Source organism: Struthio camelus, chromosome 20, assembly GCF_040807025.1.
Source record: "Struthio camelus isolate bStrCam1 chromosome 20, bStrCam1.hap1, whole genome shotgun sequence".
Classification (NCBI taxonomy): Eukaryota; Metazoa; Chordata; class Aves; order Struthioniformes; family Struthionidae; genus Struthio; species Struthio camelus.
In genome coordinates this window covers 15,425,488-15,450,400 of record NC_090961.1, presented here as the reverse complement: position 1 = coordinate 15,450,400, position 24,913 = coordinate 15,425,488, and positions in this window count along the sequence as shown.

Here is a 24,913-nt window from a genome sequence, read left to right as displayed (position 1 = left end):
CAACTGCCAAGATGCACGCAACAGAGTCAGACACAGGCTTCCTCCTGGAGCGGTGCGGTGAGGAAAGCCCGCCCGTCCACGCGCAAATGCCTCTGGCTGCTGGGGCAGAGTACAGCCGCGCACTTGCTCTGCGTGTGCTGGTCCCTGCCAGAATGGCTAGACATGGCGTGGCAGGCCCGGCCCAGGTTTGCCTGCCTGGCCTCAGGGCCCACAGGCTCTTCTCCCCCCTGCCAGGCAGCTGAGGACCACCGCCACAAAGGAGTGCCACTGGATCTTCCACCACCTGCTCCGGGTTCTCAGCACGAGGGATGCACAGCGGGAAATCCCCTCCATGGCCTTCTTGACTGAGGTGGGCCTGAGGGCGCGCAGGGCTTCCCTGACGTGCCGGGAACCACTCCGCTCTGGCAGCGGCAGGAAGGAACAGGACAGGAGGCGGGGAAGCTGGGGAGGTGCCGGCCCTCCTCTGCATACGGCCCGGCTTGGCCCCTTCCCACAGAGCGGCCCTTTCTGCTGGGCTGACACTCCCAAGCTCCTGCATTTCATGCACCCTCCATGCCAGAGCTCTGCATTCAGCTTCTCCAAGGCAGGAGGCCGAGGGGCTGCAGCTGGGCCAGAGGCGGGAGGAGTAGCGAGGGAAGCTGTGCCGTGTGCCGTGGTGCCCTGTGGGCCCTGCACAGTGCCTGCTGGCTGCTGGCTGCACGCTGCCTGCCTCTGGGGCCTTGGCCAGGGCTGGCTGAGCAGAGCGCTCAGCGGCTGTCCGCTGCGGCCAGTCCTGCCAGCGCTGCCAGGCTCTCACTCTGCTGTGCGCGTTTCAGCTGCTGAACTGCTCTGAGTTTTCCACCGCCGTGGACGAGCGTGTGCTGCACCTCTTCGAAAGGCACCTGAGGACTGGGCGCCTGGTCATGCGCGGGCTGGTGCTGCGAGGCCTCCTTGTGCTCTCGGAGAGCCCTGACATGGTGAGCAGGGGCAGCAGGGCAAAGCCGTGTCGACAGCCTGCGGCTAGGCAGGGGGCGGTGGGTAACGCCAAAGGCTTGGCCTTTGTTGCTGCAAGCCTTTGTGCCAAGGCCTTTTCCATGGCTTGGCCACAAGGAAGTTGGGGGTTTCCTGCAGGCCAGAAAACTGCAGGGCCTGCTGCCAGAGGTGATGGAGCGCCTGCACGATGCCGACCGGGAGGTCAACGTGAAGGCCCTGTGCATCCTGGGCAACGTGCTGTGCCACATGGAGAGGGAGCGGGCCGGCCCCGTGGCTCTGCAGCTGGCGGAGAAGCTCCTGCCGCTCTTGGATGATGTACGTATGCACGTCTGGTGTGGGAGCCGGCGCCCTGCACGTGGCCACTCTGCAATGCCAACGTGGCCTCCGTCCAGCCCTGCGAGCGCAGCCCTCTGGCAGGACCTCCTCCACCCGGGCCCCTCGGTGCTCCCCGGGGGCTGTCTGCTGGCCTCCACCGCCCCACAGCTTCTCCCTTGCCAGTTGAGCCCCTGGGGAGGTCAGGGTCCCCACCCTGGGACCTGGCTGCTGTGTGCTCAGCCCAACCCCTGCACACAGCAGGCACAGGCCAACGCTTGCTCTGAGAGCCCAGCCGGTGCCCGCTCAGCCGGTGCCTGCCGCTTGCCGCTTGCCGCTTGCCGCTTGCCGCTTGCCGAGCCGTGCCGGCAAAGCCTGCCGCAGGGCCTCAGTGGCCAGGAGCGGATGCGCAGGGCAGCCTTGCCTCCTCCTCCCTGCATGGCCTGCGGTAGCTGCTCTCCTGCCTAGCTGGCTGCTGCCTGGTGTGAGCGCGACCAGGCTTAGAGAAGCTCCGCACTGCGGGGCCGTGGCACGGGCTGGCAATGCGCTGTGCTGCCTTGCCTGGTGCTGGGGCCCGTGTGACCTGGCTGCAGCCCCCCCCCCCCCCCCCCCCCCCCAGCTCCTGGGGGAATGAGGTCCTGCCCTTCCCCCTGCCTGCCTCCCACCAGGAGTCCAGCCGGGTGCGCAAGCATGCCCTGCGCCTCTTCAAAGCCCTCATGGAGACTGTGGTGGGCAAATACAAGCGGTGCCTGAAGAAGCATGTGCAGAGGAGCCTTCTCCTGCTCTTCTTCCACCTGAGTGACCAGGCCCCCAGTGTGGCTCAGGTGTGCATTTCTGCCCTGCCCAGGGATGCAGGGAGGGTGACAGTGGCAGCCTGTGGGTGAGCTGCTGTCTCTGCTGCCCCGCGTGCTGGTGCCCATGGCCACCTCTGCCTGCTGAGGCAGAGAGAGCGCAGGCTGTCAGGGGCCAGGGACAGCTCTGCGGGCACAGGCAGGGGAGGCAGGGCACTGGTTCCCCTGGCCCGCCGCAGGCCATGTCTCCCCTCAGCACTGCTCCTCTGCAGGCCTCGCAGGAAACCCTCCTGGGAGCAGCACAGTTCCTCAGGTGGAACCAGCTCTGGTACCTGACGCAGACGCTGCAGACCTGGAGGATTGGCGAGTGCCTGGTAAGGACAACCGCAGAGCCCCTGGGAGCCAGCTGGAGGAGGCCAGAGGCCCATGCGTGGGGTGCCTGTGCCCTTCCCGCACTGCTGCAGCCCCACCTCCCAAGCCCGCAGGCTGGAGCTGCACGCACGCTCCCTTTCCGCCGACCCCCAGGCCCAGAGGGGCGCGGGAGCGGTGCCCTTTGCCCGCACGGAGCCCCAGGATGCTGCGGGGGCTCCAGGCCTGGCTGGGCCTTGGCAGCAGGGTGCGGAGGTTCTCAGCGCCGCCAGGCCACCCTTTGCCCTCTGCTGCCCCTGAAGCTTAGCATCCCACGGCTCCTGTCAGGGGGCGCTGAGTGTCCTGGGAGGGGAGGAAGGGGGAGGCTGGCCCTGGCAGGAGGCAGCGGCTGGGCTGCCCGGCGAGGGTCTGCCTCAACCGTGTGGCCTTGTGCTCTCTCCAGCTGGGGCAGGACAGGAGCAGGGCAGAAAAGTACCTCTGCCAGAGCCTGCCGTACCTGGAGAGCCCGCAGGCGGCCTTGCGGGAGTTGGCCGTGAGGTTCATAGGTGAGCCACAACGCGCGGGACCCCTCTCTGTCCCAGAGTTCCTTGGTCGCGCTGGGAGTGATGGCCGCCGAGGCAGGGCTGGCGATGTTGGGGGCTGGTGGGAGCCTCATTCAGCCCCCCAGGCCCTGCATGGGTGCTGCGCCTCAGGGACCACGGCGGGCCCAGCCCTGCCCAAGGGGAGGAGGGCGCGTGGCCAGAGTGGCAGGGCTGGATGGGAGCTGTGCTGCTGGGGCCACGAGGTGTGATGGGCCGTGTGTGCCTAGGGCTCGCCGCGCAGCACATGAGGAACAGGAGCGCAGAGAAAGTCGCCGCCATCCGCACTTGTGAGTGAGGGCAGCGCTGGGTCATGCGGGGCTGGAGCGGGGTGAGGAAAGAGCTGGGAGCTGTGCTCGCCTTGCCTGGCCTGCCTCAGGCGAGGAGCGCTCTGTCTCCCCGCGTGGAAGGCAGACATTGTGGGGTACTGTGGGGGAGTTTGGGCCTTTGTGAGCAGTGATTTCCAGCGGATGCCCCTGCTCCCGCTTGGCCCAAACAAGAGCAGGGGTGGGGGCAGCCCTGTGGGCAGGGCAGGGCAGGCTGGGGCTCTCTGCAGCTCCCTGGCCTTGATGTCTGCTCTGTTTCTGTCTGTCTCAGTCCTCCAAGAGGTGCTAGAGGACGGCAGGCCCTCGATCCGCTGCCTGGCTGCTCAGACCGTCCTGATCCTGGATGCCGTGCAAACACGGGAGCCGTCAGGAGGCCGATGCCAGCCGCTATGCTGCAGGCTGCGGAGACTGTGGGAGAGGTGGAGGCCTCCCCCGGGAGACGACTCTGTTTTAGCACAGCTCCAAGAACGCTCCCAAATGCTCCGTGCTCTGCACGCCGAAGACACCTGAGTGTGCCAGGCAGCCGGGGGCATTCCTGGCACCTGCCCCTGCCTGCAGCATAACTGCTCGCCCTCTGGCACCTCCCCTCGCTGGCCTCGTGCTACAAGTTCACCTCGTAGTTGTGCTCCCAGCAAAGAGCAGCCCTTTTCCCCCATGAGTGCAGGTGTCTTTTCTTTTGGCGCGACAAAGGCAAGCGAGAGAAATGGGCCATGCAAAGGCCCAGGATGTGCCCCAGCAGCTCTGTGCCACCCGGCCCTGCATCGTCGGTGCCGGCAGAGCTGCCTGTCCAATACCCCTGCACCAGCCGGCGTGCGCAGGCCACCTTCTGCTGCCCCATGGGGTAAGGGTGCAGGCCGTGCTGTGCGATGAGGTGAAGGACAGGCTCCTCTGGGAAAGACTTCCAGGCATCGTAGATGTGCTTTGGGTTTTTCTGCCTCTCAGCAGGCCTCAGGGCTCCCCGGGGCTGCGTGGTGCCAGGTGGGGAGACTGCAGCGTGTGCCCTATGTTTGGGGTGGTGACTGCCTTGTGCCAGCATGTGTTCCCAGGGCAGTACTGGTGCTCAGGCCCTGGGACTGCCCCGGGGGACAAGTAGAGAGAGAGGGAGCTGCTGGGGCACGTGGGCAGCGTGAGGAGCTGCAGCTGCTTGGGGCCAGGCAACTCCTGCCAGTGCCAGGGCTGCAGGTGTCGGTGGGGGAAGAGGTGAGGCCTTGGTCTCTGGGCATGGCAAGAAGGTGGCCAGTGCCCGGAGCGATGACGCTGGGCGGGATGAGGCTGCAGAAGGGGGCTGTGCCCTGAAACATGGGCAGGAGGCTCGTGAAGGCACTCTTGCCTGGTCCACGGGGGGGGGGGCCTCGCGTGCCTGAGCGCTCACCTGAGCCCAGCGTTGCCTCAGGAGTTGCTCCTCTGCAGCCAGCAGAGCATGGATGCTTGGGGAGCGCAAGCGCTGTAATCTCTCCCTTCAGCTGAGGCTAGAGGTGTAACAAGAAATTGCCACGGATCACTGGCAGCTGAGGGCAGCTGAGAGGCTGCCCCCTCTCAGCGGGACCACACTAGGGTTGCCGCAGGGTGTCAGTGGCCTGCCTCTCAGCAGAAGAGCAGCCAGAAGTTGCCCCCAGCCAGGCTTTGCGGGGGTGCAGAGCAGGGCCCAGGGCAGCAGAAGGCAACACAGGCAAGGGGGAGAAGGAAAAGAGTGGAAGAAGGGCAAGCTGGGCATTGGCCATGTTTTCAGGGAGCCCAGGCTGGCCCTTTCCAGCCAGCCGTTGCAGGAGGAGGCAAGGCTGGTCAGGTTGTTCTGCCAGCAACGGCCCGAAGCTGCGTTGTGCGTCCGCTTTGGTGGTCTGAGTTGCGGTGGGGGCCGGGGGCCGGGGGCTGGGGGCCGGGGCGGGGTTGGGTAGGAGGGGTGGCTTATCCGGGCGTGTTGGCAGCGGCCTTAGCAGGGGGGGCACGTTGTGCCACAGTAGCGCCTAGAGATGCTGGAGAGGTCACAGCACGCGGAGGTGATGGGGACTCCGTGGCAGCTGAGGATGCTGCCAAGAGCAGTGGAGGTGGAGGATGCCACGACGGTGTTTTGCGGGCAGGAGCTGAGGATGGGCCGGGCAGGCTCAGCACCACGGCAGAGGGCTGGATGACAGCGGTGGAGTTCTGGCACTGCGTGAGCCAGGGCTCGTGGCAGCTGTTGGCCAGCGGAGTGGGGCCACAGGGCCGGCGTGGCAGGCACTGGTCGTAGCAGGACATGCCTGGTGGCTGGAGGGGCACCTGGGAGGGAGGGCAGGGAGGAAGCAGAGCAGGGGGTTGTGTGAGGAGCAGCCCGGCACCCTGCCACGAGGGAGCCAAGGCGCCTGGCGGGCCGGGAGCTGGAGGCCGTGCAGGGCACAGGCACACGGCCGCCTTTGCCTCGTGCTGCCAAGGGCCTGCAAAGAGCAAGCAGGCCCAAGAAGGCTCCTGCCTAGCCTCTAACCCACAAGCCACCTCAGCCAAGCCCCAGCTGCTCTCTGAGCAAGACCTTCCCTTGGAGGCAAAAGGGCTTCAGACTCGCCTGCTTGCCAAGGAGGAGGCTGCGGGAGAAGTGGGTGAGAGAGGGAGGACTCGGGCTGCCTTTTCTCCTGGTCCTGCACTGCCTCAGGCGCAGAGGCCCGCTTTGCAGAGGTGGCCGTCCCCTGACAAGCTCATCTCCAATGCAGAACATCCCCGCTAATGAGACGGCCTGTGTTTTTGTTTCCTGCATTGCTGCCTCGTCATTTCCCCGTTCATGCCATGCCCGTTCCCCCACGGAGGCTTGTTCTGAATGCTCGCATGACTGGCCCAGGACTTCCGGGGCAGGAACACGTCGGTGTGGTTGGCAGGCTCGGCTCGAGTGCCAGAGGGGTCCAGCGCAGGCAGGTGACGCGTGCCTGCGTCACTCCGGTGGTGTCGCTTGTGGCCCCGCTTGCCGGAAGGGGCCCAGCTCCTGCCCGCCTTGGCTGCACGCCCCCTTGGGCACCCTGCCATGCGCGACGATGCGCAAGGACCTGCCACATCCCTCCCAGCTCATTTCCACCAGTGGCCCAGAAGCCGCGCAGCTGCTCTGCTGCTGCTGCTCTGCTGGCCCCTAGCTGTGGGTGTGGGATGGAGGGCCTGTGCGGGTCGCCACGAGGGAGCCACACAGGAGCTCATTTGCTCCACATTTGGGTTCTGCTACCAAGGCCGGGTCACTCAGGTTTGCCCCTTTGCGGGCGCTGTGCGTGCTGCTGGCAACCTTTGTGGCCTGCTGCTCAGCGCACTGCAGTGCACAGGCTACACTTGTCTGGAGTGGCGGAGATGCCTGCCGCTTTTGGGTGCCCGCAAACTGGGCTAGGACTGAAGTGCCTGGCAAGGTTGCCTGCCCGGCTGCGCTCGCAGCTCTGGGAGGAAACGCGCAGCTCAGGTGTGCAGGGGAAAAGAGAAGCTGAACACGCTGGGCTGAAAAGATCGCCAGAAGCCTGGAGCGGGAGCTTGGAGAAAGGGAGGAGAGAGAGCGGGGCTCTTTCTGGCTGACTTTTGGGAGCGCGTGCTGGCTGTTTGCAAGAGCTGTGGCCTGGGCTCCTTGGCTTCTGTGGCTGCGGGAGGAGCTGCACTCCAAGCACCTGCTGGGAAACGGGGAGCCTGGCGAACAGAGCCGCTTCTGTAGCGCTCAGAGCTCAGGCAGGGCTGCAGGTGCTCCTGCTGTAGCTGCTGGGCTACCTCACCTTGGTGAGGTGAGGAGGGCCACCTCTGTGGCTGTTGGTGAGACTACACCCGTATGACCGAGCAAAGACAACAGCAACGCTTGTGGTGGCTGCAGAGATCCTGCAGGCTGGGCAGAGGACCACAGATACTTCCTGCTTTCCAGCAGTGGAAAGCCCTCGGCACAAGGCCGTGACCCTGGCCCTGAGAGGTCGCTGCCTCTTTGCTCTGAGGGACACCCAGCCCGCTTGCTGCTGGTAACTTGCCATCCCTTCTGCCCTCACTTGCCATCCCTCAGAGCCCAGAGGCGACACGGAGGAGGACGGGGACGCTCAAGGAAGGGAGGATCGTCTGCCTCCAGGATGATTTGGCCCTTTTCTCTCCACACGTCCTGTGTCACTCAGCCTGCATCTTCCCCTCGCTGTTCTAGGCTTACCTCCTCTCTAATAAAGGCCCCGAGCGAGAACGTGGGAGAGCAGCATGTCGCAGCTCACAACCGTGCTAACCACCCTCCCTCTTTGGGAGCCCATGTGTGGAGGGCCGGCTTTGCTCTGGCCTCCCAGGGGTTTTCTTGCTGTGCTTTTCTTCTCTGCCTTGGAGAACATGTGGTTGCTGTGAAGCCCATTGATTCCTGTTGGGAGGTGGGGATAATGAGGTGTTCCCCTCAGTGGGCGATCCCCGCGGGCCCCTCCCAGGGGCCAGCTGCCCTTCCTGGCACCAGCCCCCGGGCAGGGCCCATTGTGACACGCTGCCAGGTGCGGGCACAGCCTCAGCCCCTCATTGTCCCGGGGGACGGGAACAGGCCTAGGGCCTGAGCAGCAGGATCTCGCTGAGGAGCACCCCGAGCTCAGGCCAAGTCTTTCCCTGCCGCCTCCAGGCAGCCGTGAGGAGCTCTGCTCTTTCCTGCCGCCTCCTCGGCTCCTGAGCCAGGTGAGAGGGACGGGGCTGTGCGGCTCTGCTGGGGCCGTGGCACAAGGCGAGCCCTCGGCTGCCGCGGGCCCTTGGTCAGAGCCAAGGTTGTCGCTTGGGGACATCGCAGCCACACGCTCCGACTTCTCCAGTGCCATCTGCTGCCAAGTCCAGTTGGATGTTGGCCGTCTTTCCAGGCTGCAGCCAGCCCCCTTTTCCCGGGCACTTACTGCTTCTGGAAACACCGTGGCCCATGGCTTTCCCCCCATGACCCGCTGCTGGCTCCCGCAGCCCTGCGGCCTCCCCACGCCGGCAGCGTTGCCATGGGGCCAGGCCAAACCGCAGGCTCCCGCATGCCCACCTCACAGTATCTTTCCTCCTCCCCACAGGATGGCGAGGAGACCGCCCAGCACCCCCAGGGTGGCCTGGGAGCAGCCCCAAGCCCCTGGCTGGGGCAGCTCTCAGCACCAGCTGGACCGCCTCAGAGAGCCCCAGGCACAGGGGCTGGGTGAGTGGAGCCCACTGGGCTGGCAGAGCTGGCGGCTCTGAGCGCACCGGGCTCCGCACCGGGTGCCCGTCTCCCCGGCACGCTGGAGCTGGCCTTCCCAGGCACCTGGAGCCATGGTGGGCCCGGCGCTGGGCTCCGGAGCCAGCCCCGGCACAGCATGCCCAGGGAGCGAGTGGAGCAGAGGGGCCTCCAGCTCCTGCTCCCAGGGACAGGCTGGCAGAGGCAGCTCAGGCAGCAAGGGCCAGCCGTGCTGGGGCCTGGGGTCTGGGGCCTGCGGCCGGGGGCCTGGGGCCTGGGGCCTGGGGCCTGTCCTGCCTGGCTGCCAGCCACTTGCTCATCTCAGCACAGCCGCCCGCGGCTTTGCCCTCCCTCGCTGGGCTCCAGCATCGCACCCCGTGTGCTGGCCACCTCCTGGCCCTGACAAGAACGGGGCAAATGGGGCAGCAAGGCCCCGTGCCAGCCCCCGACCCGGGCCTTGCTGGGAACGTGGGAGCAGGCCCGGGGCGGGGCAGCGGCCACAGCTCTTCCCCCGCTCTCTAATGCCTGCTCCCAGCTCCAGCAGCTCTCCCTACTCTCTGTGTTTATCAGAGCCAGGTTTCTCTGCCGCCAGCGACCTGACTTGGCAGCAAGAGGAGCAGGAAGCCCGGCAGCACATCCAGGCCTTTCTCAGGGCCACCGAGAAGGTACCTGCAGATATTGCCAGCTGGGCCCCGCCGGGCATCTCCTGGCCGGGTCCCTCCGTGGCTGCTGCCTGCTCTGCAGCTGCTGCAGGGCTGCTGGCTGTGCACAGCTGCTCCCCACCAACGCCCACCACCTCACGGCCCCCCTCCACTGCTCTGGCCCTGCAGGCCATGCCTCACCCCTCTCACGCTCCCCGCTTGGCTCTCTCGTCCCTTGCCTTCAGGAAGAGGCCCAGAAGCTGCAGTTTCTGGCCTCCATCTGTAGCCTCTGCAAAGGTGCGGGCACCGAGGCCCTGGGGGGAGACGGGTCCGACCTGTGCAGCAAAGCTGCCCTGGCAGAGGAGATCAAGGTGAGGCCGTCGGTAGGAGGGGGCAAGAGCAGCACGGCCCTGAGAGCCCAGTGAGAGCAGGGCTGGGGCCCCTGGGCACGCAGAGGGCTGGGGCAGGCCCTTGTGGACACAGAGCTCTCCTGCGGAGGGATTTGGGGGCCGCTGGGATGCCCTGTGAGCTGGGAGCTCTGCAGCGAGGGGCTGCGCTGGGTGCCAGTGGTGGGATGGGGGCCCAGGGGCTCTGGCCACCCAGCAGACCCCTGGCTGGGTGCTGGCAGTGGCCATGGGCCATGCTGGTTGTGCTGCCCAGGTGCTGTTGGAAGAGGAGCCCCGCGACGCGCAGGGCATAGCAGTGCGGCAGCAAGCCCTGCTCGCCATCACCGCCATGAGGTACCTGCCCCATGCCTTGGCTTAGCCCCAACTTCCCCCTAGCTCAGTGCCAACCGCGCTGGGCCTGGCTCGAAGGCATGCCCCACGCTGGGCGGAGTGCGATGGTGCTATGTGCTGGGCCTCTGCTCTGCCCTGCTCTGGGCCCAACCCCGGGGCAGACAGGAAGGCAGAGGGAGCGGTCCCTGGGGCTCCGCAGGGTGTTGCAGCCTTTTCCCCCCGCAAGCGGGAGGCAGCAGGAGGAGAGGGCATGCTTCTCCCCTGGCCAGCACTGGTCTCTCTCCCTGGGCCAGTGTCCCTGCAGGAGGAGGAGGCTGCCCACAGGGCTCCCCCACCGCTCCCAGGGCCGCTCTGAACTCGCCCTCCGCAACAGATGCCTCCCCATTGCTGGGGCAGCAGGGCTGTGCTGCCAGCCCTGTGTCCAATGGGTGCTCCTCTCTCCCGGCAGCAAAGTGAGGCCAGTGCTGGAGGACAGCCACACCAACAGCCTCCTCCACGCCTGCGTCTCCAGCATCTTCTCCTTCCCTCCAAGGGAGGACATGGAGAGCACGGAGGCTCTTCTCTATGCCCAGGTAAGTGCTGCCTGGCGGAGCTCTGGAGAGCCGCTGATGCTTGCGTGCTTGTCGCAGCTTGCCCTGTGCTGAGAGGTGGCCGTGCCAGGCAAGGCAGGGCAAGATCCTTGTCTTTGTTTTCCCTCCCTCAGCCCTTCTTGGCCTGCCCCAGTGTTGGGCCTGGGGCAGTGGCCACGGGCTGCTCCACCTGCGGCCCCTCTCCTGCCTCGAGGCCTCTGCCTGGGTGCTGCAGGGCAGCGCGGTGTCCCTGGCAGCCCCGGCAGGAGGCGATCAAGGCAGTGTCCTGTGGGTCGGAGGCACTGCTGGAGCACTGCCACAGCCTCTGTCCTCATTGCAGGTTCTGGAGGCTCTGCACAGCATGCTGCAGGAGCTGGTATTCAGTGCCCACGCAGGGAGCCTGCTGGAGCTGCAGCGCATCTTGCAGGTGCGGCACCGGCAAAGAGCGGGGCTCTCGCGGGGCTGCCCCTCGCCCCGAGGGCAAGGGACGCCTCGAATGCACACCAGCCACGGAGAGCACCAGGCACGCTGCAGGCAGGCAGCCTCTCTCGGAGAGCAGAGGGGGTCTCCCCCGCGCTCTTTGCGGAGCCCAGGGTCTGCTGGCTGCTCTCAGAGTCCATGTCTCCAGCCTCGTGCAATGCACAGGCAGAGCCTTGCCCACGGCCCCTGCCTGCCAGCCACCCCCCAAACCTCCCTTGGCGCCAAAGCAGAGGCAGGACTTGGACTCTCCTTGCCAGGCCCCCAGCACCTGGCGGGCGGCACTGCTGCTCCAGCGCCTCCCTGGCCTGCTGCGTCCTCCCCAGATCTGAGCAGGGCAGAGCAGCGCAGGGCCCCGCCTGGCCTGCAAGGGGGGCCCAGGCCTGGAGCTTTGTAATTTGGGCTTCCCAACGGCCCAGATCCGGAGCCCTCACTGCAGGCCCCAGCGGCTGGCTGCCCCAGAGCCCTGTGCTCCTGCCCAGGGGCCATGGGGTGGTTTTTGGAGGAGGGCAGGCCAAGGAGCAGAGGCTGCCATGGGCATGGGATGCAGCTGCGTCCCTGGGCAGGCACAGCCAGCCGGGGACCCTTGGGGCAGGAGCCCTGTTTGGGGCTTTGCGCCACTTGACAGGCTGCCTTGACGGCCACTGCAAAGCCTGCCAGGCGCTGGGCAGAGCTGCCACTGTGGGAGCAGCTGTCACGTTGGCGGGCTGACCAGCAGCTTTTCTCCTGCCAGGTCCTGCTGCCTTTCACAGCGTCTCAGCGGGCAGCTGAGCGGGAGAGGGCCGTGGGCCAGGTTGCGCAGCTAAGCAAACTCCTGGCCAGCTCGTCGCTCTGGGAGGTGAGGGGCCCCTGGAGCTGGTTAGTGGCAGAGGTGGGCTGCGGCGGCCAGGAGAGAAGGCAGAGGAGCTGAGAAGGGGGCTAGGTGCTGGGTGCTGGAGCAGAGGAGCCCAGGCTGTGGGCTGCGGAGCAAGGCAAGGCAGCAGAAGCAGCAGAGGAGAGGAGGGGAGGACCACGGGGGCTGCCCGGGAGGCTGCCCTTCCTGGCGACAGTTGTCTTTTACTCCTCCGCCTACATTAAGTCCCATTGCCTTCCAAGGGCTGTGCAGGGAGGCTGCCTGCTCCTGGCCGTGCCACGGCTGCTGGCTGCTGGGTCGGGGCTGCTCGGCAGCAGGGGCCGTTGCCCCTCGCCTGGGCAGAAGAGCTGGCAGGGTGCAGGGGTGGGCAGGCTGGGACCCGCAGCGCTGCAGCTAATTGGCAGCAGTTGGAGCAGGGCTGGGCAGACGCCTCCTGCGCTCTGGCTTGGGCAGACGCCTCCTGCGCTCTGGCTCCCTCGGGCACCAGCACGGGGCCCATGCCTGGGTTCAGGGCTTTGGCACCAGTGGCTCCCGTCAGCCCTGCTACCAGCCCTTCCTCCCTCCCCAGGGCTGCGGCCCCAGCGGAGGAGCGTGCGCCAGCCCTGCTGCCTTGGGGACGGAGCATTTCCAGATGCTGGGGCAGCTGGTGGCACGTCTCAGACTGTGCTGCAACGATGAGGACGAGGACACCAGGCGTGGGGCTGCCGACGCTCTTTGCCACCTCGGCAGCTTCCTCCTGCAGCGAGAGAGTAAGAGAAGCCAGAGCGGGCTGGGCCCTGCCACACACCCACACGCCAGCAAGGGCAGGCGAGATCCCCTCCCCCCCTCCCCGTCACCTCGGCTGCTCTCCTCAGCCAGAGGAAGGAGCAGAAACCCCTGAGACATGGGCACAGGTAAGCCGCCGTGCTGCCTCAGCCCGGGCCACAGGCAAAGGGCTGCCTTTTCCTCTGGCAGCCAGGTTTCTGCCTGATGCCTTCAGGCTGCCATCGCATTCTCTCCATCTTCCCCACTGACTGCGCTGCTGTGTTTTCCCTCCTGCCCAGGTGGGAAGCCTTCAGAGGACAGTGCAGAGCATCCTCGGCTCCAGGGGGACTGGGAAGCCGAGACCTTCTGGCTCTCCTGGTCCAAGAGCGCCAGCGACGCCACCATGGTAAGGAGCTCCTCCCTTGCTGGGCCACATGGCCCCGGGCAGGCAGAGGGCTTGGTCAGAGCCCAGCAGCCAGTGATCAGTGTGGCTGGCTGCAAGAGCCTCACAGGCCCCACGCAGGGGGCTCCCACTGTGCCTGGGCAGGCAAGAGGCTCCTCTCAGGGCACAGCAGGGCCAGCACAGGGGCACCGGGACTCCCACTATCTGCCTCACCGCAAAGGCCCTCTGGCCACATCGTCCCCGAGGCCATCGGCCAGCCTGGCAGGGCCCCTGCTCCCCGCTCTCTTGCTGCCACTCTCCCAGCTCTGCCCCACGTCTCGCTCTGCAGAGCTCTTCTCCCGCCGCAAACAAGCAGCCCCGGGGCGGCGCTCAGGGCACTGTGTCTTCCCTCCCCTCCTTCCTCCCCCAGATCTTTGGGAAATACCTCTCCCCCTCCGAGATGACCGAGGTCCTCCTCACGGCCATCGAGGGCATGAGAGACTCCAGCGCCTACGACACCACGGCGGCTGCCCGCATGCTGGCTCTGGCCATGAGACACTCTGCCTCCCGGCTGCAGCACGTAAGCATGCTGCGGCTGGCGTGCCCTGGCCTCCGGGCTCTGGGCTCTGGGCGGCGGGTGGGGGTTGTTCCTCCGCAAATCCAGGGCTGCCTGGCTCTGACTCCATTGGAGTGCAGCCAAGCGGGATGGGAAGGGAAACAGACAGCCAAGGCAGCGGAAGAAACTGCGGCCATCCTGCAGCAGCCCCGCTCTCAGCCATACCCCCTCCAGGTGTCCCGCGTCGTGAGCTGCATCTATGAGAACCTGCTGCACATCAGCGATCAGTGGGCCCGGCACGTCCTGCTTGGCACCCTTCTCCAGCTGACCTGCCTCTACCCTGACAAGGCAGTGAGGAGCCTGCTGGCAGCCTCTGTGCCTTGCGACAGGTACGGGGCCGCCAGCCTTGAGGGCTAATAGCACCTGGGCAGAAGGGCCCCGAGAGCCTGCGGCTGCTGAAGCCAGGCAGAGCTGCAGGACACCCTGAGGGGCAGACCAGCTGCTGTGCTCCCACCGTGCACACAGGGCGGTGGGCTCAACCATCTCCTGCCTGCCCGCCCAGGGCTCTTTGGGCTCCTGGAGAGGGGGAGCGGGCAGGGCAGGGCTGACGGACAGCCCAGGCCCCAGTGCTACGGCTCGGGGGGCCCCACTGACCGAGCGCTCGGGGCCCGCAGTGTTGCCGCGGACATGTGGCGAGAGATGGTCTCCCAGCCCGCGACGGCCGAGAAGGTCCTGCTGGAGCTGCTCTTTGTGCTGCAGGGAAGGGGCCAGGGCAGGCGCGTCTGCTTTGTCAGCGACGAACCTCACGTCGTGCCCCTGGCTGTGAGTTCCTGCATAAGACGTCGCTCCCCCCCAGGGCTGCGCTCCCCTCTCTGGGGCAAGAGGCCGGGTGCCCGCCACCCTCCCTGGCCACCCTCCCAGTCCACCCCCAACCCATGCCCTCCCCTGGGCCCCCCACACACAGTGCCCCTGCCACACGGCCAGTGGGGCCCTGTCCAGCATCTTGCATCTGCTGTGTGAGCCACACATGACTGCCCAGCGCTGCTTGGGCCCTTCAGTGCACACGCACGCAGCCTGCCCCTGCCCGCAGGCTGCCTCTCCTCCCTCTTCCTGCATCCGCCTGCTTCACTGAGCAGGCTGGAAAGCCAGAGCAGCAGCAGGGCCTGCGGCTGGGGCAGGGCCTGCGGCTGGGGCAGAGCGGGGCAGAGGCAGTTGTGGCCTGAGCAACGTACAAGGCTTGGGTTAGGCAGCCCAGGACAGCCTGCCGCATCCCTGAGCTGTGCTGGCACCACCCTCGCTCTCAGCCACAAAGGCTCCTAGTGCCCTGGGCAGGGCCCAGAGACCCGCTGCCACTTGCCCCAGACCAGGCAGCCTGCGCGTGCCCCGCCCCCCCCCCCCACCCCGCCCATCTGCCTTTGCCTTGGCTGCCCACAGTGCCGGAGCCGCGCTCTGCCTCCCCGCAAGGGCTCCTCGAGCGGTGCCCCTGGCAGATGTCCGCAGTGACAGCCGTCTCGTGGGTGTTTCTGCAGGCAACCAGGGCCCTGCGCGAGATCCTCCTGCAGCCCACCTTGCAGCAGGGGAAGGCCTTGTTCCCCATGCTCTGCGTGGCTCTGCTCTTCCAAATCTCGTTTGCCACGGAGGCTGCGCTGCAGGACGCCGAGGCCTTCTTCGAGCCAGGTGTCGAGGAGGACAAATGCAGCCCCATAAGCAGCCGCGCCAGGTGCGGCTTCTGAGTCCCCCATCTCTCCCCCTGCTCCGGAGCCAGGAGCAGGGCTTTGTGCATGACCGGTGCCTTGCTCTGCCTGCAGGTCCGCTCTGCAGGCCCTGCAAGCCCTGCTGCACTGGGCAGGCTATGGGGATCAGGTTGGCGTCCTGCAGAGGAAGGGCGGATGGGACATGCTTGTCTGCGCAGAGAGCCACCACCAAGGCATCACTTTGCTGGCCAGGTAAGAGCCCTGTCTGCCTGTCCGCATGCAGGGCGACCGCAGGCCCCTGCAAGCCTGCTCACGAGCTGTGTGGCCAAAGAGCGGGAAGGGCGCAGCATGGCCAGAGGCACCTGGGAAGAGCCCCGGCCATGGGAGTCCAAAGTGGGAGGGATGTGTGGGAAGGACATGGCTGCAGAGGAGGAAGGGCATTTTGCCGGCCAACTGCCAAGATGCACGCAACAGAGTCAGACACAGGCTTCCTCCTGGAGCGGTGCGGTGAGGAAAGCCCGCCCGTCCACGCGCAAATGCCTCTGGCTGCTGGGGCAGAGTACAGCCGCGCACTTGCTCTGCGTGTGCTGGTCCCTGCCAGAATGGCTAGACATGGCGTGGCAGGCCCGGCCCAGGTTTGCCTGCCTGGCCTCAGGGCCCACAGGCTCTTCTCCCCCCTGCCAGGCAGCTGAGGACCACCGCCACAAAGGAGTGCCACTGGATCTTCCACCACCTGCTCCGGGTTCTCAGCACGAGGGATGCACAGCGGGAAATCCCCTCCATGGCCTTCTTGACTGAGGTGGGCCTGAGGGCGCGCAGGGCTTCCCTGACGTGCCGGGAACCACTCCGCTCTGGCAGCGGCAGGAAGGAACAGGACAGGAGGCGGGGAAGCTGGGGAGGTGCCGGCCCTCCTCTGCATACGGCCCGGCTTGGCCCCTTCCCACAGAGCGGCCCTTTCTGCTGGGCTGACACTCCCAAGCTCCTGCATTTCATGCACCCTCCATGCCAGAGCTCTGCATTCAGCTTCTCCAAGGCAGGAGGCCGAGGGGCTGCAGCTGGGCCAGAGGCGGGAGGAGTAGCGAGGGAAGCTGTGCCGTGTGCCGTGGTGCCCTGTGGGCCCTGCACAGTGCCTGCTGGCTGCTGGCTGCACGCTGCCTGCCTCTGGGGCCTTGGCCAGGGCTGGCTGAGCAGAGCGCTCAGCGGCTGTCCGCTGCGGCCAGTCCTGCCAGCGCTGCCAGGCTCTCACTCTGCTGTGCGCGTTTCAGCTGCTGAACTGCTCTGAGTTTTCCACCGCCGTGGACGAGCGTGTGCTGCACCTCTTCGAAAGGCACCTGAGGACTGGGCGCCTGGTCATGCGCGGGCTGGTGCTGCGAGGCCTCCTTGTGCTCTCGGAGAGCCCTGACATGGTGAGCAGGGGCAGCAGGGCAAAGCCGTGTCGACAGCCTGCGGCTAGGCAGGGGGCGGTGGGTAACGCCAAAGGCTTGGCCTTTGTTGCTGCAAGCCTTTGTGCCAAGGCCTTTTCCATGGCTTGGCCACAAGGAAGTTGGGGGTTTCCTGCAGGCCAGAAAACTGCAGGGCCTGCTGCCAGAGGTGATGGAGCGCCTGCACGATGCCGACCGGGAGGTCAACGTGAAGGCCCTGTGCATCCTGGGCAACGTGCTGTGCCACATGGAGAGGGAGCGGGCCGGCCCCGTGGCTCTGCAGCTGGCGGAGAAGCTCCTGCCGCTCTTGGATGATGTACGTATGCACGTCTGGTGTGGGAGCCGGCGCCCTGCACGTGGCCACTCTGCAATGCCAACGTGGCCTCCGTCCAGCCCTGCGAGCGCAGCCCTCTGGCAGGACCTCCTCCACCCGGGCCCCTCGGTGCTCCCCGGGGGCTGTCTGCTGGCCTCCACCGCCCCACAGCTTCTCCCTTGCCAGTTGAGCCCCTGGGGAGGTCAGGGTCCCCACCCTGGGACCTGGCTGCTGTGTGCTCAGCCCAACCCCTGCACACAGCAGGCACAGGCCAACGCTTGCTCTGAGAGCCCAGCCGGTGCCCGCTCAGCCGGTGCCTGCCGCTTGCCGCTTGCCGCTTGCCGCTTGCCGCTTGCCGAGCCGTGCCGGCAAAGCCTGCCGCAGGGCCTCAGTGGCCAGGAGCGGATGCGCAGGGCAGCCTTGCCTCCTCCTCCCTGCATGGCCTGCGGTAGCTGCTCTCCTGCCTAGCTGGCTGCTGCCTGGTGTGAGCGCGACCAGGCTTAGAGAAGCTCCGCACTGCGGGGCCGTGGCACGGGCTGGCAATGCGCTGTGCTGCCTTGCCTGGTGCTGGGGCCCGTGTGACCTGGCTGCAGCCCCCCCCCCCCCCCCCCCCCCCAGCTCCTGGGGGAATGAGGTCCTGCCCTTCCCCCTGCCTGCCTCCCACCAGGAGTCCAGCCGGGTGCGCAAGCATGCCCTGCGCCTCTTCAAAGCCCTCATGGAGACTGTGGTGGGCAAATACAAGCGGTGCCTGAAGAAGCATGTGCAGAGGAGCCTTCTCCTGCTCTTCTTCCACCTGAGTGACCAGGCCCCCAGTGTGGCTCAGGTGTGCATTTCTGCCCTGCCCAGGGATGCAGGGAGGGTGACAGTGGCAGCCTGTGGGTGAGCTGCTGTCTCTGCTGCCCCGCGTGCTGGTGCCCATGGCCACCTCTGCCTGCTGAGGCAGAGAGAGCGCAGGCTGTCAGGGGCCAGGGACAGCTCTGCGGGCACAGGCAGGGGAGGCAGGGCACTGGTTCCCCTGGCCCGCCGCAGGCCATGTCTCCCCTCAGCACTGCTCCTCTGCAGGCCTCGCAGGAAACCCTCCTGGGAGCAGCACAGTTCCTCAGGTGGAACCAGCTCTGGTACCTGACGCAGACGCTGCAGACCTGGAGGATTGGCGAGTGCCTGGTAAGGACAACCGCAGAGCCCCTGGGAGCCAGCTGGAGGAGGCCAGAGGCCCATGCGTGGGGTGCCTGTGCCCTTCCCGCACTGCTGCAGCCCCACCTCCCAAGCCCGCAGGCTGGAGCTGCACGCACGCTCCCTTTCCGCCGACCCCCAGGCCCAGAGGGGCGCGGGAGCGGTGCCCTTTGCCCGCACGGAGCCCCAGGATGCTGCGGGGGCTCCAGGCCTGGCTGGGCCTTGGCAGCAGGGTGCGGAGGTTCTCAGCGCCGCCAGGCCACCCTTTGCCCTCTGCTGCCCCTGAAGCTTAGCATCCCACGGCTCCTGTCAGGGGGCGCTGAGTGTCCTGGGAGGGGAGGAAGGGGGAGGCTGGCCCTGGCAGGAGGCAGCGGCTGGGCTGCCCGGCGAGGGTCTGCCTCAACCGTGTGGCCTTGTGCTCTCTCCAGCTGGGGCAGGACAGGAGCAGGGCAGAAAAGTACCTCTGCCAGAGCCTGCCGTACCTGGAGAGCCCGCAGGCGGCCTTGCGGGAGTTGGCCGTGAGGTTCATAGGTGAGCCACAACGCGCGGGACCCCTCTCTGTCCCAGAGTTCCTTGGTCGCGCTGGGAGTGATGGCCGCCGAGGCAGGGCTGGCGATGTTGGGGGCTGGTGGGAGCCTCATTCAGCCCCCCAGGCCCTGCATGGGTGCTGCGCCTCAGGGACCACGGCGGGCCCAGCCCTGCCCAAGGGGAGGAGGGCGCGTGGCCAGAGTGGCAGGGCTGGATGGGAGCTGTGCTGCTGGGGCCACGAGGTGTGATGGGCCGTGTGTGCCTAGGGCTCGCCGCGCAGCACATGAGGAACAGGAGCGCAGAGAAAGTCGCCGCCATCCGCACTTGTGAGTGAGGGCAGCGCTGGGTCATGCGGGGCTGGAGCGGGGTGAGGAAAGAGCTGGGAGCTGTGCTCGCCTTGCCTGGCCTGCCTCAGGCGAGGAGCGCTCTGTCTCCCCGCGTGGAAGGCAGACATTGTGGGGTACTGTGGGGGAGTTTGGGCCTTTGTGAGCAGTGATTTCCAGCGGATGCCCCTGCTCCCGCTTGGCCCAAACAAGAGCAGGGGTGGGGGCAGCCCTGTGGGCAGGGCAGGGCAGGCTGGGGCTCTCTGCAGCTCCCTGGCCTTGATGTCTGCTCTGTTTCTGTCTGTCTCAGTCCTCCAAGAGGTGCTAGAGGACGGCAGGCCCTCGATCCGCTGCCTGGCTGCTCAGACCGTCCTGATCCTGGATGCCGTGCAAACACGGGAGCCGTCAGGAGGCCGATGCCAGCCGCTATGCTGCAGGCTGCGGAGACTGTGGGAGAGGTGGAGGCCTCCCCCGGGAGACGACTCTGTTTTAGCACAGCTCCAAGAACGCTCCCAAATGCTCCGTGCTCTGCACGCCGAAGACACCTGAGTGTGCCAGGCAGCCGGGGGCATTCCTGGCACCTGCCCCTGCCTGCAGCATAACTGCTCGCCCTCTGGCACCTCCCCTCGCTGGCCTCGTGCTACAAGTTCACCTCGTAGTTGTGCTCCCAGCAAAGAGCAGCCCTTTTCCCCCATGAGTGCAGGTGTCTTTTCTTTTGGCGCGACAAAGGCAAGCGAGAGAAATGGGCCATGCAAAGGCCCAGGATGTGCCCCAGCAGCTCTGTGCCACCCGGCCCTGCATCGTCGGTGCCGGCAGAGCTGCCTGTCCAATACCCCTGCACCAGCCGGCGTGCGCAGGCCACCTTCTGCTGCCCCATGGGGTAAGGGTGCAGGCCGTGCTGTGCGATGAGGTGAAGGACAGGCTCCTCTGGGAAAGACTTCCAGGCATCGTAGATGTGCTTTGGGTTTTTCTGCCTCTCAGCAGGCCTCAGGGCTCCCCGGGGCTGCGTGGTGCCAGGTGGGGAGACTGCAGCGTGTGCCCTATGTTTGGGGTGGTGACTGCCTTGTGCCAGCATGTGTTCCCAGGGCAGTACTGGTGCTCAGGCCCTGGGACTGCCCCGGGGGACAAGTAGAGAGAGAGGGAGCTGCTGGGGCACGTGGGCAGCGTGAGGAGCTGCAGCTGCTTGGGGCCAGGCAACTCCTGCCAGTGCCAGGGCTGCAGGTGTCGGTGGGGGAAGAGGTGAGGCCTTGGTCTCTGGGCATGGCAAGAAGGTGGCCAGTGCCCGGAGCGATGACGCTGGGCGGGATGAGGCTGCAGAAGGGGGCTGTGCCCTGAAACATGGGCAGGAGGCTCGTGAAGGCACTCTTGCCTGGTCCACGGGGGGGGGGGCCTCGCGTGCCTGAGCGCTCACCTGAGCCCAGCGTTGCCTCAGGAGTTGCTCCTCTGCAGCCAGCAGAGCATGGATGCTTGGGGAGCGCAAGCGCTGTAATCTCTCCCTTCAGCTGAGGCTAGAGGTGTAACAAGAAATTGCCACGGATCACTGGCAGCTGAGGGCAGCTGAGAGGCTGCCCCCTCTCAGCGGGACCACACTAGGGTTGCCGCAGGGTGTCAGTGGCCTGCCTCTCAGCAGAAGAGCAGCCAGAAGTTGCCCCCAGCCAGGCTTTGCGGGGGTGCAGAGCAGGGCCCAGGGCAGCAGAAGGCAACACAGGCAAGGGGGAGAAGGAAAAGAGTGGAAGAAGGGCAAGCTGGGCATTGGCCATGTTTTCAGGGAGCCCAGGCTGGCCCTTTCCAGCCAGCCGTTGCAGGAGGAGGCAAGGCTGGTCAGGTTGTTCTGCCAGCAACGGCCCGAAGCTGCGTTGTGCGTCCGCTTTGGTGGTCTGAGTTGCGGTGGGGGCCGGGGGCCGGGGGCTGGGGGCCGGGGCGGGGTTGGGTAGGAGGGGTGGCTTATCCGGGCGTGTTGGCAGCGGCCTTAGCAGGGGGGGCACGTTGTGCCACAGTAGCGCCTAGAGATGCTGGAGAGGTCACAGCACGCGGAGGTGATGGGGACTCCGTGGCAGCTGAGGATGCTGCCAAGAGCAGTGGAGGTGGAGGATGCCACGACGGTGTTTTGCGGGCAGGAGCTGAGGATGGGCCGGGCAGGCTCAGCACCACGGCAGAGGGCTGGATGACAGCGGTGGAGTTCTGGCACTGCGTGAGCCAGGGCTCGTGGCAGCTGTTGGCCAGCGGAGTGGGGCCACAGGGCCGGCGTGGCAGGCACTGGTCGTAGCAGGACATGCCTGGTGGCTGGAGGGGCACCTGGGAGGGAGGGCAGGGAGGAAGCAGAGCAGGGGGTTGTGTGAGGAGCAGCCCGGCACCCTGCCACGAGGGAGCCAAGGCGCCTGGCGGGCCGGGAGCTGGAGGCCGTGCAGGGCACAGGCACACGGCCGCCTTTGCCTCGTGCTGCCAAGGGCCTGCAAAGAGCAAGCAGGCCCAAGAAGGCTCCTGCCTAGCCTCTAACCCACAAGCCACCTCAGCCAAGCCCCAGCTGCTCTCTGAGCAAGACCTTCCCTTGGAGGCAAAAGGGCTTCAGACTCGCCTGCTTGCCAAGGAGGAGGCTGCGGGAGAAGTGGGTGAGAGAGGGAGGACTCGGGCTGCCTTTTCTCCTGGTCCTGCACTGCCTCAGGCGCAGAGGCCCGCTTTGCAGAGGTGGCCGTCCCCTGACAAGCTCATCTCCAATGCAGAACATCCCCGCTAATGAGACGGCCTGTGTTTTTGTTTCCTGCATTGCTGCCTCGTCATTTCCCCGTTCATGCCATGCCCGTTCCCCCACGGAGGCTTGTTCTGAATGCTCGCATGACTGGCCCAGGACTTCCGGGGCAGGAACACGTCGGTGTGGTTGGCAGGCTCGGCTCGAGTGCCAGAGGGGTCCAGCGCAGGCAGGTGACGCGTGCCTGCGTCACTCCGGTGGTGTCGCTTGTGGCCCCGCTTGCCGGAAGGGGCCCAGCTCCTGCCCGCCTTGGCTGCACGCCCCCTTGGGCACCCTGCCATGCGCGACGATGCGCAAGGACCTGCCACATCCCTCCCAGCTCATTTCCACCAGTGGCCCAGAAGCCGCGCAGCTGCTCTGCTGCTGCTGCTCTGCTGGCCCCTAGCTGTGGGTGTGGGATGGAGGGCCTGTGCGGGTCGCCACGAGGGAGCCACACAGGAGCTCATTTGCTCCACATTTGGGTTCTGCTACCAAGGCCGGGTCACTCAGGTTTGCCCCTTTGCGGGCGCTGTGCGTGCTGCTGGCAACCTTTGTGGCCTGCTGCTCAGCGCACTGCAGTGCACAGGCTACACTTGTCTGGAGTGGCGGAGATGCCTGCCGCTTTTGGGTGCCCGCAAACTGGGCTAGGACTGAAGTGCCTGGCAAGGTTGCCTGCCCGGCTGCGCTCGCAGCTCTGGGAGGAAACGCGCAGCTCAGGTGTGCAGGGGAAAAGAGAAGCTGAACACGCTGGGCTGAAAAGATCGCCAGAAGCCTGGAGCGGGAGCTTGGAGAAAGGGAGGAGAGAGAGCGGGGCTCTTTCTGGCTGACTTTTGGGAGCGCGTGCTGGCTGTTTGCAAGAGCTGTGGCCTGGGCTCCTTGGCTTCTGTGGCTGCGGGAGGAGCTGCACTCCAAGCACCTGCTGGGAAACGGGGAGCCTGGCGAACAGAGCCGCTTCTGTAGCGCTCAGAGCTCAGGCAGGGCTGCAGGTGCTCCTGCTGTAGCTGCTGGGCTACCTCACCTTGGTGAGGTGAGGAGGGCCACCTCTGTGGCTGTTGGTGAGACTACACCCGTATGACCGAGCAAAGACAACAGCAACGCTTGTGGTGGCTGCAGAGATCCTGCAGGCTGGGCAGAGGACCACAGATACTTCCTGCTTTCCAGCAGTGGAAAGCCCTCGGCACAAGGCCGTGACCCTGGCCCTGAGAGGTCGCTGCCTCTTTGCTCTGAGGGACACCCAGCCCGCTTGCTGCTGGTAACTTGCCATCCCTTCTGCCCTCACTTGCCATCCCTCAGAGCCCAGAGGCGACACGGAGGAGGACGGGGACGCTCAAGGAAGGGAGGATCGTCTGCCTCCAGGATGATTTGGCCCTTTTCTCTCCACACGTCCTGTGTCACTCAGCCTGCATCTTCCCCTCGCTGTTCTAGGCTTACCTCCTCTCTAATAAAGGCCCCGAGCGAGAACGTGGGAGAGCAGCATGTCGCAGCTCACAACCGTGCTAACCACCCTCCCTCTTTGGGAGCCCATGTGTGGAGGGCCGGCTTTGCTCTGGCCTCCCAGGGGTTTTCTTGCTGTGCTTTTCTTCTCTGCCTTGGAGAACATGTGGTTGCTGTGAAGCCCATTGATTCCTGTTGGGAGGTGGGGATAATGAGGTGTTCCCCTCAGTGGGCGATCCCCGCGGGCCCCTCCCAGGGGCCAGCTGCCCTTCCTGGCACCAGCCCCCGGGCAGGGCCCATTGTGACACGCTGCCAGGTGCGGGCACAGCCTCAGCCCCTCATTGTCCCGGGGGACGGGAACAGGCCTAGGGCCTGAGCAGCAGGATCTCGCTGAGGAGCACCCCGAGCTCAGGCCAAGTCTTTCCCTGCCGCCTCCAGGCAGCCGTGAGGAGCTCTGCTCTTTCCTGCCGCCTCCTCGGCTCCTGAGCCAGGTGAGAGGGACGGGGCTGTGCGGCTCTGCTGGGGCCGTGGCACAAGGCGAGCCCTCGGCTGCCGCGGGCCCTTGGTCAGAGCCAAGGTTGTCGCTTGGGGACATCGCAGCCACACGCTCCGACTTCTCCAGTGCCATCTGCTGCCAAGTCCAGTTGGATGTTGGCCGTCTTTCCAGGCTGCAGCCAGCCCCCTTTTCCCGGGCACTTACTGCTTCTGGAAACACCGTGGCCCATGGCTTTCCCCCCATGACCCGCTGCTGGCTCCCGCAGCCCTGCGGCCTCCCCACGCCGGCAGCGTTGCCATGGGGCCAGGCCAAACCGCAGGCTCCCGCATGCCCACCTCACAGTATCTTTCCTCCTCCCCACAGGATGGCGAGGAGACCGCCCAGCACCCCCAGGGTGGCCTGGGAGCAGCCCCAAGCCCCTGGCTGGGGCAGCTCTCAGCACCAGCTGGACCGCCTCAGAGAGCCCCAGGCACAGGGGCTGGGTGAGTGGAGCCCACTGGGCTGGCAGAGCTGGCGGCTCTGAGCGCACCGGGCTCCGCACCGGGTGCCCGTCTCCCCGGCACGCTGGAGCTGGCCTTCCCAGGCACCTGGAGCCATGGTGGGCCCGGCGCTGGGCTCCGGAGCCAGCCCCGGCACAGCATGCCCAGGGAGCGAGTGGAGCAGAGGGGCCTCCAGCTCCTGCTCCCAGGGACAGGCTGGCAGAGGCAGCTCAGGCAGCAAGGGCCAGCCGTGCTGGGGCCTGGGGTCTGGGGCCTGCGGCCGGGGGCCTGGGGCCTGGGGCCTGGGGCCTGTCCTGCCTGGCTGCCAGCCACTTGCTCATCTCAGCACAGCCGCCCGCGGCTTTGCCCTCCCTCGCTGGGCTCCAGCATCGCACCCCGTGTGCTGGCCACCTCCTGGCCCTGACAAGAACGGGGCAAATGGGGCAGCAAGGCCCCGTGCCAGCCCCCGACCCGGGCCTTGCTGGGAACGTGGGAGCAGGCCCGGGGCGGGGCAGCGGCCACAGCTCTTCCCCCGCTCTCTAATGCCTGCTCCCAGCTCCAGCAGCTCTCCCTACTCTCTGTGTTTATCAGAGCCAGGTTTCTCTGCCGCCAGCGACCTGACTTGGCAGCAAGAGGAGCAGGAAGCCCGGCAGCACATCCAGGCCTTTCTCAGGGCCACCGAGAAGGTACCTGCAGATATTGCCAGCTGGGCCCCGCCGGGCATCTCCTGGCCGGGTCCCTCCGTGGCTGCTGCCTGCTCTGCAGCTGCTGCAGGGCTGCTGGCTGTGCACAGCTGCTCCCCACCAACGCCCACCACCTCACGGCCCCCCTCCACTGCTCTGGCCCTGCAGGCCATGCCTCACCCCTCTCACGCTCCCCGCTTGGCTCTCTCGTCCCTTGCCTT